The sequence below is a fragment of the Helianthus annuus genome, chromosome 15, assembly GCF_002127325.2.
Source record: "Helianthus annuus cultivar XRQ/B chromosome 15, HanXRQr2.0-SUNRISE, whole genome shotgun sequence".
Taxonomy (NCBI): Eukaryota; Viridiplantae; Streptophyta; class Magnoliopsida; order Asterales; family Asteraceae; genus Helianthus; species Helianthus annuus.
Genome location: NC_035447.2, coordinates 27,960,559 through 27,974,582, shown reverse-complemented (window position 1 = coordinate 27,974,582; position 14,024 = coordinate 27,960,559). Strand labels below are relative to the sequence as shown.

At 32.4% G+C, this 14,024-nt stretch overlaps 1 long non-coding RNA gene across 2 annotated transcripts; it reads left to right on the top strand.

Annotated features, from left to right (window-relative positions):
* Nucleotides 1-3,890: 3,890 nt before the first annotated feature.
* On the top strand, nt 3,891-6,508 carry LOC110905653. Of its 2 annotated transcripts, XR_002573313.2 has the most exons (5): nt 3,891-4,029; nt 4,117-4,424; nt 4,710-5,415; nt 5,653-5,781; nt 6,281-6,508. It is a non-coding gene; the product is annotated as an uncharacterized LOC110905653 (long non-coding RNA). The 2 variants fall into 2 exon arrangements; XR_004880650.1 differs by having other exon boundaries at nt 3,914-4,424.
* Nucleotides 6,509-14,024: the final 7,516 nt, after the last annotated feature.

Here is a 14,024-nt window from a genome sequence, read left to right as displayed (position 1 = left end):
TGATGTTGCTGTAGGTGCTTCTCTTTAAGAAATTGATTTGGGTTTATTTCTTTCCATCAATTTTGGTGCTTTATATTATCGTCACAAGTGCCGATACTCAATTGCGATTTTAATCTGAATGTAGTTGTTGGTCGACATCACGGATGGCTCAAATTTAATCTGAATGTCGGTGTCAGTCGACATTATGGTTTACTGCGCCGCAACGCGCGCGGGTTGTAAAAGCTAGTTTTAATAGTTATTGATGTTAGAGTTAACGTATTGAGATACTATCGAATAATTTTAAAAATAGTAAATTTCATATTATGTTACACGTACATAATCTTCTTCATTGCCAAAACTAAGAATTATTTTTTACTATATTTTATTTAAAATTCTCATATACACTAGCACATTCAATATAACTAGTTTTAGTATAGAATAATAGAATTGTGAAATTTGCATATTTATTTCTATATTGACATATTGTCTTGAACAAATATAGAGGGAGAGAGAAAGATAGATGGTTATACAATTCTCACGATCAGGGGCGGACCCATATTGGTGGCACCGGGGTCCCCGGACCCCAATCTTTTTAAAAAAAATAGTAGATTCGGTATATTAAATTGTATATGGACCCCATAAATACAATTAGGTGGACACCATAGAAATAAAAAGAAAGCTAGTGTAGTGGTAAATCTCCCTCTTTTCCCCCAAGAGGTCATGGGTTCAATCCTTGATAAGCTCATTTTTCTTATTTTTTTAAAAAAAATCTACTTCAAACCTCACTTTAACTCGACTCGAACAAGGACCGACCCGAAAATGGACCCCATTGAAATAAAATCCTGGGTCCGCCACTGCTCACGATAACAAGTACACGTATTTATATGTCAAAACAACAAATATACGTATTTATATGTTTCTTATAGTTCTCGCAACCAACTTCTTTCTTATAGTTCTCGCAACCAACTTCTTAAAATTAAATACAATGACCCTCTACATATATCTAACAGTAGATACACATATTGAAAATGGTTTAGTGTCTATTGATCACTATCACTCAGAACCATGGTTGTATGGTGTTCAAACTTTAGATTTTCCACACTTGAAAAAAAAAATTTCTAGTTTTTTTTTTTTTAATCTTAGATATTTGTTTGGAGTTTGAATTGTAGATATTTGTTTGGAGTTTGAATTGTATTGCATCATTGGTATATTTTTTCTTTAATTTATGATATAATTAAAATTATAGTAAATAATAACCGACATAACACAGCTGCTGCATTTTCTGATTTAAAGATGTGGGCCTAGGTTCCGGGACTATTTTATTTTTAGCATATGGGCTGATTGTCTAGTAGGCCCAGTATAATGCAGGCCTGACCTTCTTGTTTGTATATTATTTTTAATTTTTAATTTAATATAAAAAAACATCACAAGTTGAAAAAAATTTACTTTCTGGATTTTTATAAAAAGACTCCTCAAGTATTTAAAATCTTAATTGTCGGTTTCAGTTTTTTATGTTTAAGGGTGTACGGGGTGTAAGAGTGGAATGCATTCGGTGAACCCATTCACCTAAGGGGAACACCGCCGCCATCCCTTAGGTGAGTGGGTGAGGGGAGTGAAATGGGTGGGGGTTCACCGAAGAGAGGGGAGGAGAGAGGGAGGAGAGAGGGAGAGCTTGACCAATCAATGCTTTTCTTTTTTTTTTTAAAAAAAAAAAAAACCAATTCACCTAAGAGGGGAGTGCCGCCATCAATTTAGGGTGTTAGGGGAGTTTAAGAGGGGAGTTGACGTGGCACACGAGGATTGGTTAGGCGTAAGAGAGGGGACTCACCTCTTAAGTGAGCACCCCTTACACCCTAATGTAGAACCGTTAAACTATATATATACGTCCCCTTTTTCAGATATCAATAAAACATCCACTAACTTGAAAGTTCATACCAATAAATTCTGAATTTACATTCACGCTTGAAAGGTAATTTGTTAGAGGAATATGATTTACAATATTTAGGAAAAATATCGTCAAATTTTTCTAAAAAAGTATTCATAGTTCAAACACATTCATCAAATACTCCAACAAAATCTAATTCGTATAAGTTAGTTAAACTTAATTTATCAAATTTATCAAATTCATAACAAAAATTCAAATACCAGATAATTTATCATCACAATTCATTTATTCAGTCCACTAGGTTATATACTCGTGTTTTACGCCGGCTAAATAAAAGAAGCATTTCACGTAAGTAGGGTAACTTAAAACAACCAGTTAAATGTAAACTCAATGAGCTATACATATATCTTCTACAATAATGACCTACTTGAAGTAGGGTACCAGTATTTCCAATATCTATTTCTCTATTATACTATTATACTGCGCAATGCATTTCTGGAAATTATTACTAATTTCGTCGGCTTGAATAGTTGCCATGAGCATGTCTTAATTTTTTTTCGGAAAAAAAAAACAACAATTTGATCTTAATCTACAACGATAAATTAGTATTAGATTTTTATATATTTCATTTTATACATAGTGTTTACATTTAACTTGTTTTGTTATAATTTTTGGTTTTATAAACATTATTGTGTAAATGATATTAGATTACTAATCTATATCCTTTAATTTATTAATAACTAGGTTATAACCTCGTGTATTACATGGGGTTGAATAAATAAATTTTATATACTTAATAATAAAACAACATATATTTAAAACCTCATTTCTTGTACGGGTTGAATACATATAATTTTATATATTAAATAGGGTAAGGATATGGTAAAAAATGTTTAAAATGTGAGAAGGGTAAGAAGTTGTTTTAAACCATTGGATATTTGATCTAATGGTTGAGATCAATAGGTATAAAAATGTAAATTGTGTTTTAGTTAAAGGGACCTTATGTAAAATTGGAGGGCAATAGTGTCTTTTTCAATGTTTCAAATATGGTAACCATATCCTACACAACCAAAAACACCTACATTCACTCCTTTTTCCTTAAATATCGGAATTAATGACCAAGATCTAAATCGGAAGCCTCTTTGTTTTATATAAGATTCAAGGCGTGGTGTTTTACGTTTAGCAGAACTGTAATCAGATTCATGGCATGGTGTTTTAAAAAATCTGGATAAATTGACGATGATTCAAGTCATAGTGTTTTATCTGGATCCAGAAAACATTGTATTGTGATTACATCCATGGTGTTTTAACATCTGGACAATCAATACAAAACATTCCCAGATTTTAAAACACCATGACTATGATTCAAGTCATGGTGTTTTATCTGGAGACATTGTTCATGGCGTGGTGTTTTAAACATCTAGAGACATTGTTCATGGTGTGGTGTTTTAAACATCTGGAGACATTGACTATGATTCAAGTCATGGTGTTTTATCTGGAATCCAAAAAACATTGTATTGTGATTACATCCATGGTGTATTAACATCTGGACAATCAATACAAAACATTCCTAGATTTTAAAACACCATGACAATGATTCAAGTCATGGTGTTTTATCTGGAGATATTGTTCATGACGTGGTGTTTTAAACATCTGGAGACATTGTTCATGGCGTGGTGTTTTAAACATCTAGATACATTGTTCATGTTGCGATTAAAAGATGATAAGGAAGATAAAACAATCAGATGTATAAAATCGTAAAAACAAATATGTTTCCTAAAATTTCTCCTAAAATAGTTAACACATGATCTCATTTCCTTTAATTGACTTTAACTACCATTAGGAGTAAATTACATTATTACCCTTATTCATTAATCTATAATACTATAAAAAGGAGAAGTGATGTACAAAATTGTAATTTTACTACAAGTACAAGTTATAAAGCAATATTTACAAGAGAGTGCAAGCCAACATAATAGGGATCTGGCTTTATTTTTAAGACGTATGAGGGTTAAAATTGGGATTTTATAGTGGTATTGAATGCGCCTCTTCAATTTCTTTCTTTATGGCAAAATTGAATGGATCTGGATGAGTGCGATGGAATACGTTTCGCAAAATTGATGATGAATTAAAGATTTAATTAAGTCGAAACCTCCCCTTGAATCGTATAATAGATGAACTTTTGTTTATATTATTTGGATTCTGATGATTTTAGTTCTATGATCAATTAATTAATTCATTGATAATTGCAGATTCTACAATCATTTTGAAGCGAAGCAGTTTCACCACTTCAATCCTGAGGACTCTTCATTTCCCAAAGTCCAATTCTTCTACTCTTAATTTCTTAACTGGTAGCAAATGGATTTGTTAGGGTTTTTTTTAGCATTTTTACAATTTTAGCATATCTATACATTTTCCCTCAAATCAATTGCCCCAAATCGCTTACAACCATTCTCACTATTAGAATCACGGTTCAGTGTTCTCACCACCGAAAACAGCCACCGTCTCACCTGACGCCGCGGTCGTCTCTGTCATGACATTCGATTCTTAACCAACACAGGTATCAGTGGAACCCGAATTTGTGTTTTATGGCAAAATTTTTAGGTCTGTTTGAATATCTTTCTATTTGGTTTGTTTAAATTTGTCTCCAAATTTTTTTGGAAGCAGAAGGGGCATGCAATACATTTTTTATGGGATTTGAATGATTGAATAATTGAACTTGTGTGGTTGTGTGTTTGTTGATTACTGATGAATTATTGATGAATGATAATAGTCTGTGTTGGTTTGGAAGTTTATTTGCGATTTTAGACCTAATTTTAGTGTTTTTTGGTGGAATTTATGTTAGGGTTTAGGATTCAGTAAATGTGTGTTCATATGGTTGAATTTCTACATGTTGCGCCCACAACCGGGTCTGCATATCGGCACTATGAGGTTCGTTTCTTTTTCCTCTACTACGCATTATTCAATATTTTTTGAATCGATTGTTTTTAGAGTGATTTGAGTTTTATTCATAACTGTGAAACAAGGATTTGAAAGCGGTTAATTGTTATATCCAGCTGATGTACTCATCTATATGTATTGAGAGATTAGAGAAAATGTTTTTTTCCTTTTTATTAATGGAATTAGATCTGTTGATTAAATGTAATTCTTTAAACCATTAGTTGATTTCTATCCTACATGGATACACAATATTTAGGACTAAATACATATTCTTACATAAAATGCGTATATGTTATTGTTGGTAGGGAATGATGGTGTTGGTATTTCAACCCGCGGAGGAAGGTGGCAGCGATGCAAAAGATAGTGGATATCTTGAGAATGTGAAAGCCATATTCGGTCTGCATGTTTCTCCAGACCACCCTCTTGGTCAAGTTTTCTCTCAGTCTGGTCCTGTATTGGCGGGTAGTGATGTTTTAGAAGCGGTCTTAACCGGAAAAGGAGGTCATGCCGCCATTCCCCAGCATTCAATCGACCCTATTTTAGCAGCCTCAAACGTTGTTGTTAGTTTACAGCATCTTGTATCAAGAGAACCCGATCCTCTTGATTCTTAGGTAACTTTTCTGCTGTTTCAAATTTCGACCCGTTTATGTAAACGGGTCGACTCGGATCTTTTAACCTGTACCAGGTCAACTAAAGAATGTTGATACAGATGAAAAAGTCAAATGGGTTGAACAGGTCAAACCACGAAAGTGGCGCAAATTGTCGCGTTAATGCTTACAACCTACTAAATCAGTTTATCAATCAACTATATTATTGTTTGTTTGTACTAAACATTGACACTTTCGCAGGTTGTTACCGTTGCCAAGTTTCATGGTGGTGGTGCTTTTAATGTTATTCCAGATTCTGTCACCATTGGTGGAACTTTTAGAGCTTTCTCTAAAGAAACTTTCATGCGACTCAGGCAACGAATATAAGAGGTACCGATTTATTTACCTCTTCATTTTGTGGGTCCCATGGGACCCACAAGATGACAACGGTGAATGGTTAATGACCGAAAAGTAGCCTTGAGTTATTTCACAGAACTAGATGTGATAAGATAAAGAGGTTAAAATGGGTTTGGGAGAAAACATGCAGTTTTCTAAGTCTCTAAACTTACCATATCGGTTGCGCTCACCTGAATTTTGTTTCTCTTTTTATTTAAAGGTAATTACTACATTAATTATGATGGCAAAGCAATATTGAGTAATACAATTTAGGAGTTATAAATGTCACATATTTGAAACTGGGTATAAATGTCACAGATTTGATAAATTGGGTATATCATTTTATTCATTTCTTGTTGTGAAAATATAATATTATACCATGTTTTAAGGGCGGTATATAAAATTATCCTTAAAAAAACCACAAATTTGACCAATTTATAAGTAAATGGCTCAAGGTTACAGCCTCTTTTTTAAGCGTAAAATGTATAAACAGGTGATTGTAGGGTCGGAAGAAAACCGGAGCGGTTAGCTCAAGAAGTGTACCGAGAGATTGCAGGGTCGGATGATATGAAAGATAGTATGGTTGATGAGCTCGTTGATAAGGATATGAGCGGTTGTAGTTACAAAAATATACTTCTATATGATTTTTTCATCATTTAAAGGTTTAAGGTTTGAGTTATGTTTCCGCCCTATATTATCGACTTCGCTGCAACGCACGGGTTCCCCACTAGTATAATTGATGGACACATGTTAACACCAGATTATTTCTTACACTTCTCATAATTTGGGCACTTTTTACATGATCCTTTACCATATTAAATAATAAAAAGTTATATCTACAGGTTAAATAAATGTAATTTTATATACCAAATAAAAAAGTTATATCTTTAAAATCACGTGTATTACATGGGTTGAATAAATGTAATATTGTTTACCAAATAATAAAATAATACGTCTTTAAAAAACCTCATTTATTACACGGGTTGAATAAATATAATTTTATATACCAAACAATAAAAAAATTCATCTTTAAAAATATGCGCATTACACAGTTTGAATAAATGTAATTTTCTGTACTAAATAATAAAAAATATATATCCTTAAAAAACCCAGTGTATTGTAAGAATTGAATAAATCTAATTTTATATATCAAATAATAAAAAGTTATATCTTAAAAGACCTCATGTGTTACATAGGTCGAGTAAATGTAATTTTGTATAGTGAAAATAAAAATATTTAATATATTAATACAAAGTTTGGTTTTCGTGATAAAAATAGATTATTCTGTTGCTGCAAAATTTGTTAATGAAGTCTCAATAAATTTAACCCTTTATTTAAAACTCCGTAAATGTATAAATGATAGATAATATTAGTTAATTTTATTTTAAGTTTCGTAAAATTTATTTGATACCAAACTAAACAAAACGTTCAAATATACTTAATTCAAATAAATAAATAATATTATAAATGAGAACGAGATTAAACTAAATAATAATTATCTATAAGATATTAAACTAATAATATTGGTAGGATGGTTATATATAATTAATTAGAAGAGATTAAATTAAAATAATGATTATCTATAAGAGATAGCCTAATATGATGACAAGTGTCCCTAAAGTGGTTTCTTTTATTATATAGTATAGAGTATAGATATTGTTAAATATTAGATTACCCATGTATTACACGACTTGAGTAAATGTAATGTTATATACTTAATATCAAAAAAAAAACATGTCTTTTAAAAAAACCCGTGTGTTGCTCGGGTTAAATAAACGTGTGTATTATACCAGTGTGGCTATCAGATAATTTGATAATTTATTTAGATAACACATTTATAAATTTAGTGTCCTACATTATACTGTTAGTAAAATTATAAGTACTTGTACATGTTATATATTTTTGCTGGTAAACTCGGGTCAAATTGTCCATGTTTTTTTTTTTTTTGCTCGGGTTAACTTTTGACTATCTTAACACGTGAATAAAAAAAAATATTATTTATTATAACATATAAAAAACATGGTTGATTTAAAAAAGAATTCAAGATAGCCGAATAACATTGTTTTTTTCTTAATTTCTAGCTCGTCTAATTATTTATCACAACTATTTTAAAATAATTTTTTTTTATAATTTTACTAAATTTATTAGACAAGTAACAATATAAAAGAGATGTATTTAATTTACCTTGATATTATCCGTTTTGTACCTATACATATCTATCGCTGCTTGTCTATCCTTGATCAAACATGGAATCCAAGTTTATTTTGTTCAAAGGTGATAAAGCCATTAGGTATCTTTCTATTACTTATTCAAACTATTATTTTGATAAGGATAACTACATATTAATTAGTTAAAAAGGTTAAAAATCTATAATATATGGGATTCGTTGTCAAATCATTATTACTAGTTGATTTTCCGCCCGTGTTGCGGCAGGGACCCAATGACTGCAAAACGCGTATCAGTAACGGCAAGCAGATACCGAATATCAAAACATAAATAAAAATGTCGTGAAAAGGATAGTCACTCCGTCCTAAAAAACGATTTTAAATAACCTAATATATAATAATAGGACTCACACGTCCTACATTGCGGCCGGGACACAATGACTGCAAAACGCGTGTCAGTAACGGCAAGCAGATACCGAATATCAAAACATAAATAAAAATGTCGTGAAAAGGATAGTCACTCGGTCCTAAAAAGCGATTTTAAATAACCTAATCCTACACATTGGAAATTCTGTTGTTTTCAGTTCAGTTATTACGGTACTAACACGTTAAAATATGGATGAGCTCGGTACCGGTAACGGTACCGAAAGTACCGATCCGGAAAATCATCGAAATTAGGTACCGGCACCGAAAATGCTCGGTACAATACGGTATGGTATTTGAAGGTAAAAATCAATAAACACGTGTATGGTGCTAGACCGGTGTCGAACCGAAAGTAACGATTCTGAAAACACCAAAAGGTGGGTACCAAATTGGTACCGAAAATGATTTGGTACCGATACAATACCGGTTTAATTACGGGATTTGATACGATTTGCCCATCAATAATCTAAATATCCAAGTTAATTTTACATGCTAAAATTCATTCATTACAGAAAAAGACAAAAAGTAAAGCAAAATAAGTTGTTGTGTATATAAAACCTCATTCAAACGAATTACAGTTTACTTACTGTGTGTATGAAAAGTAATCTAAACGGTACAATTACTTTCATTGCTATGTTGCTACATGATTTGATGAGCTCGGTACCAACCGGTACGGAAAATACCGTTGCCCAAATCCACAAAACTAGGTACCAGTACCAAGTATACCTGGTACGGTACGGCTCGGTACCGGTACTGGTACGGCACCTGCATTTGAGGGTAAAAACCGATGAATACCGGTACCGAACCGGTACCGAAAATACACCCGATTTGGTAAATTTGATACCGATACCTGATACCAGCTCATTTGTTATGAATATTTACTATTCATTTAATTCTATTTTTAACTATATATATATATATATATATTTTTACTGTTCATTCAATCTTATTTTTTTACTGTTCATTCAATCATATTTTTAATATATAGGTAAATTTTGGTAGAAGTTTATTTGGTTCATAGGTGGTAAAATTATTATATATCTTTCTATTGATTATTCAAATTATTATTTAATACTATTATTTCGATAATGATAATTATCTATTAATTAGTTAAAAATGTTAAAAGAATATAAGAGAATTAAGTAAAAGTTTTAAGGTTGAAGTAGATTATGACATGTGACATTAATTTTCCTCTTTTATTGGAATTAGATTAGATTAATACTAGGTTATAACCTCGTGTATTACACGGGTTGAATAAATATAATTTTATATATCAAATAATAAAAAAATATCTTTAAAAATCTTGTTTATTACACGTGTTGAATAAATGTAATTTTATATATCAAATAATAAAGCAATATATATTTAAAAATCTCGTTTATTACATGAGTTGAATAAATGTAATTTTATATATTAAATAATAAAAAAGTTGTATTTTTAAGAACCCTGTGTATTGTACGGGTTGATTAAATTTATTTTTTTATATATTAAATAATGAAAAAAAGTTACAATTTTAGGAACCTCGTGTGTTATACGGGTTGAGCACGTGTAATTTTATATACCAAACAATAAAACGTTATATTTTTATAAACCCTATGTATTCTATGGATTGAATAAATCTAATTTTATATACTACATAATAAAAAAAAAGTTATATTTTTAAAAAGTTTGTGTATTACACGAGTTGCATAAATGTGATTTTGTATAGTAAAAAATAAAAATGTTATATCTTAAAAAAACCTCATTTATTATGCGGGTTAAATGAATCTAATAAAAATTTATATCTTTAAAAAAACTAACGGATATACTCGATATACGATGGATGGGGTGATTGTTGTGATAGTTCTTATAAATGTCGCGTAAACATATTGATTACTGTATTTGAGTTGAGAGTTAAACACGAAAATAAACGTATAGAACCAATAAACATTGATTAATATTTTTGTTTACCCCTTATAAAAATTTTTGAAATAGGTTCTACCCTTAACTACTTTAATTTAAAAAAATAAATAAATCATTTACATTATATTAATTTATATTTAACGTACATCTTTTGTTAATTTCAAGATGAATAATTTTGAAATCTGATAAATATTTTTAAAATATTATATTATTTCCTATACGATTTGTTTAAATTTATATTAAATTTAATCTTATAATTATCTTTTAATTGATATTAACTATCTATAAAAAATATATGGCTTCAATAAATGTCATGTGTCCTTCCATTGGTTTCTTTTATTATATAGTATTCGGTTACTCTTAAGTGGAAGAACAGGAGTTTCAAAGTCTGGGTGTTTGAAGAGTTGGATGACTGGATACCGGATTGTTTCCTTGACGAGGAGTATCCGGAATCAGAGGTCAGAGAAGGTGACGGAGTTGGATCTTCGAGTTCGAGTTCGTCGGATGGGTTCTCAGATACTCAGGAAGCCGAAAAGTCTGCGAGAGTTTCGGGGCAGAACGAGGATACGGGTACCGAGGTGGAGGATAGTAATTCGGGAGGAGTTAATGCGGGAGTGTTTATTCCCCAAGTTACTAGGGAACAGAACTGCATTAATGGGGAGGAGGATAAGGTAAATAAGAAATCCAAAAAGAAACCGTTTAATCTGTTGACTAATAAACATAAGAAAAGGCTTGCAATAGAAGGAATAGATCTGTTTGGATGAGGTGGACTTTGGGAAGTGGTGAGGCCCGGCCCAAAAAGAGGAATAGATCTGTTTTGGATGAGGTGGATTTGGGAACTTTTATGTGGGCTCGGGTCCAGCAGCAGAAGGAAATTACGCTGAAGTAATTGACAGTGGGTTTTAGACAAGGTTCCTTCAGAGAAATAGGGGTATCGATCTGAATGAAAAGGTTTCTTCTGAGGAGGGTAAAGGTGGAGGTAGTATGCCGGAGTCAGAGGTTCGGGTGGCGGTGTCGCAGGAGGAAGTGGACGCTACTATTAAAGTCGCTAAATTGGTGGGTGTAGAGCTTGGCTGCCACAACAAGCTTGTGGAAGATTCTATTGATAAAGAAGGTAACAATGTTGTTTTATCATGAATTTCTTGTCTATAAATGTGTGTGGGTTAGAGGGCCCTTTTAAAGGAGGGTGGATTAGGGGTTTAAAGGAGAAGCACAAGATCGACTTCATTTTGATCCAGGAAACGAAAAAGGAAAAGGTGTCTAATGTGGATATCAGTAATTTATGGGGGAGAGGGGATTGTGGGTCGGAATTTGTAGCTCGATTGGGCTGTCAGGAGGTCTGTTATGCATTTGGGATAGTGGGTGTTTTGAAGTGGTGAGCACGGTCAAAAATAGGTATTTTATTTTGATTAACGGGATATTGAAAGGAAGTAATAAGGAGGTTAATGTTGTTAACGTTTACGCCCCTCAAAGGGTTATCGTGAAGCAATCGCTGTGGGTTGAAAATGCTGGGGTTATGGATAGTTATGCTGGGTTGTGGGTAGTGGCTTGGGACTTTAATGCTGTTAGATTGCCAAGTGAAAGAAAAAATTCTAGTTTCAAAAATGCCTGTAGTGATAATTTTAATGCGTTTATTAGTCAAAAAGGGTTGATGGAATATGAGATGAAAGGGAGACGGTACACGTGTGTGAGGGAGAATGTCGCAATCCCCGTCCCCTAATTAGCCGGGAACGGGCGGCTGCGAGATCAGATTCAGTGGTATCGGTGTTTATCAATTTTGGCAGCGAAAATTTCATCAGGACCGTAGTTTGGAAATATTTTATCAGAGTAAAACACCACATTTTATATAAATAATGTTGGTGCACTACATCTGTCGACTTCGTCTTGGATCGAGTCTTACATTGAATTGTATAGATTAGGGCACGATTTACGAGAAAATAGGAAGTGTATTGTGTTTAGAGAGCTGATTTCGCTCATAGGGTTATGTTAGTTGCTGATTTCGCTTATATGTACAAGATGATTTCGCTTATATGGACATGTGGTCCTTGGAGCGAAATCTCAGACACTATATATATGTGTCATGAGCGAAATCAGTGTAACGGTTGTACGAATTCCATACCGAAGTGCTGCCGGTGTGAAGATTGAGCTGTAATCGTTGTCATATCAATACAATCAGTAGATTAAGTGAAGAATCAGCTTTTCCTAGCTTTGTTTCTTGTTTTCCGCACCTGAAACAGAGTAGAACACCTCTGAACGACTCATTCGGGTCAGATCGCGATCCTACAAGTGGTATCAGAGCTCAGGAGGAGGAGTTCTGCAGAGAATAGCTGGATTTCATCGAGATTTCTTACTTCTACACCTTCTTTCATCATTCCAGAGAGATTTACCGGTCAAAATCCGCTCAAAATTTCACAGACTGTGTATTATTGGACATAGACAAATCCCTGAAAGTTACACACCTAAATTCAGACTAAAAATGGACTAAAATTGACTCCGAGCTGATTTCGCTCATATGGACATTTGTGATTTCGCTCATATTAAATTCTTGATTTCGCCCCAGAGTGTTCAAAACATCTGATTTCGCTTTAAAGTCAGGCTAATTTCGCTTCTATGACACAATTGATAGTAATTTCGCTCCAAAGTCATTGGGATTTCGCTTCTGGGTGACATATTCAGTGATTTCGCTCCTGTGGTTATTGGGATTTCGCTTGAAGCTGCAATCAGATTAATTTCGCTCCAAAGTCACTGTTTTTGAATAACGCGTTATCAAATCATGGATACAAATTTCTTTAATATGACTAGGGAAACATTTGATAGAATAAATGTATTAAAGAAAGAATTTGACTCGTTTTCAGGTTATCCAGGAGAAAATACAAAGAGTATCATTGGGAGGTATAGCCGTCTTGTTCGCTCAATGTCTGAGAATGGTATTCAGAAAAGTCCGAATGAATGGGTTGAGAAATTTGTCAGTGCTTTACCTGAAGAAGAATGGGGAAAATATATCTTGAATTTGAAGATTTCAGGAGAATTTTCTCGATTGACGATTTGTCAACTCATTGAAAAGATTGAAGAAGAGATGGTGATCAATGCTGAAAATAAGAAAAGTCAAAATGAGGACCAAAGGGGAAAGGAACAGATTGAGATGAAAGATGATGATAAACAGATATTGGGTTTGAAGGAAACTTGTGAAATGCTGAAGTCCAAAAATGTTAAACTGTTAAGTGATTTGAACAGTTTAACATTGGAAAACAAGAAATTGAAAGAAAATGCAAAAATCTTTGAAGATAAAATCAAAATTTTTGAAAATGAAAAATTAAAAATGGTAAAAGAATTTCAAAGTCAAATAAAAATTCTCGAAGATGGGAGAAATGTTTTTAGTCAAAACAACATCGAAAAGCAAAAAATGATAAATTCCCATCTTCAGAAAATTATTAGACTTGAAAAAGAAGGTGAATGTGCTCGAAAGAAAATCAAAGATTTAGAAGAAAAGGAGTCTGAAAGCAAAAAGAAATCTTCAGAAAATGAAGATTTCTGGATAAAGTTGGAAAACAAGAATCTGAAGGCAAATGAAACAAAATTTCAAGAACAGTTAAAAGTTTTGGAAAATGAAAAATCTGTTCTTGAAAACATTAAGATTGAGAATGAAAAATCAATCAAGTCTCATCTTGAAAGAATATCTCAGCTTGAAAATGAAGCTGAGAATTCAAGAGCTAAAATTGATGAGATTGAAAATAAATTGAAAGGTTT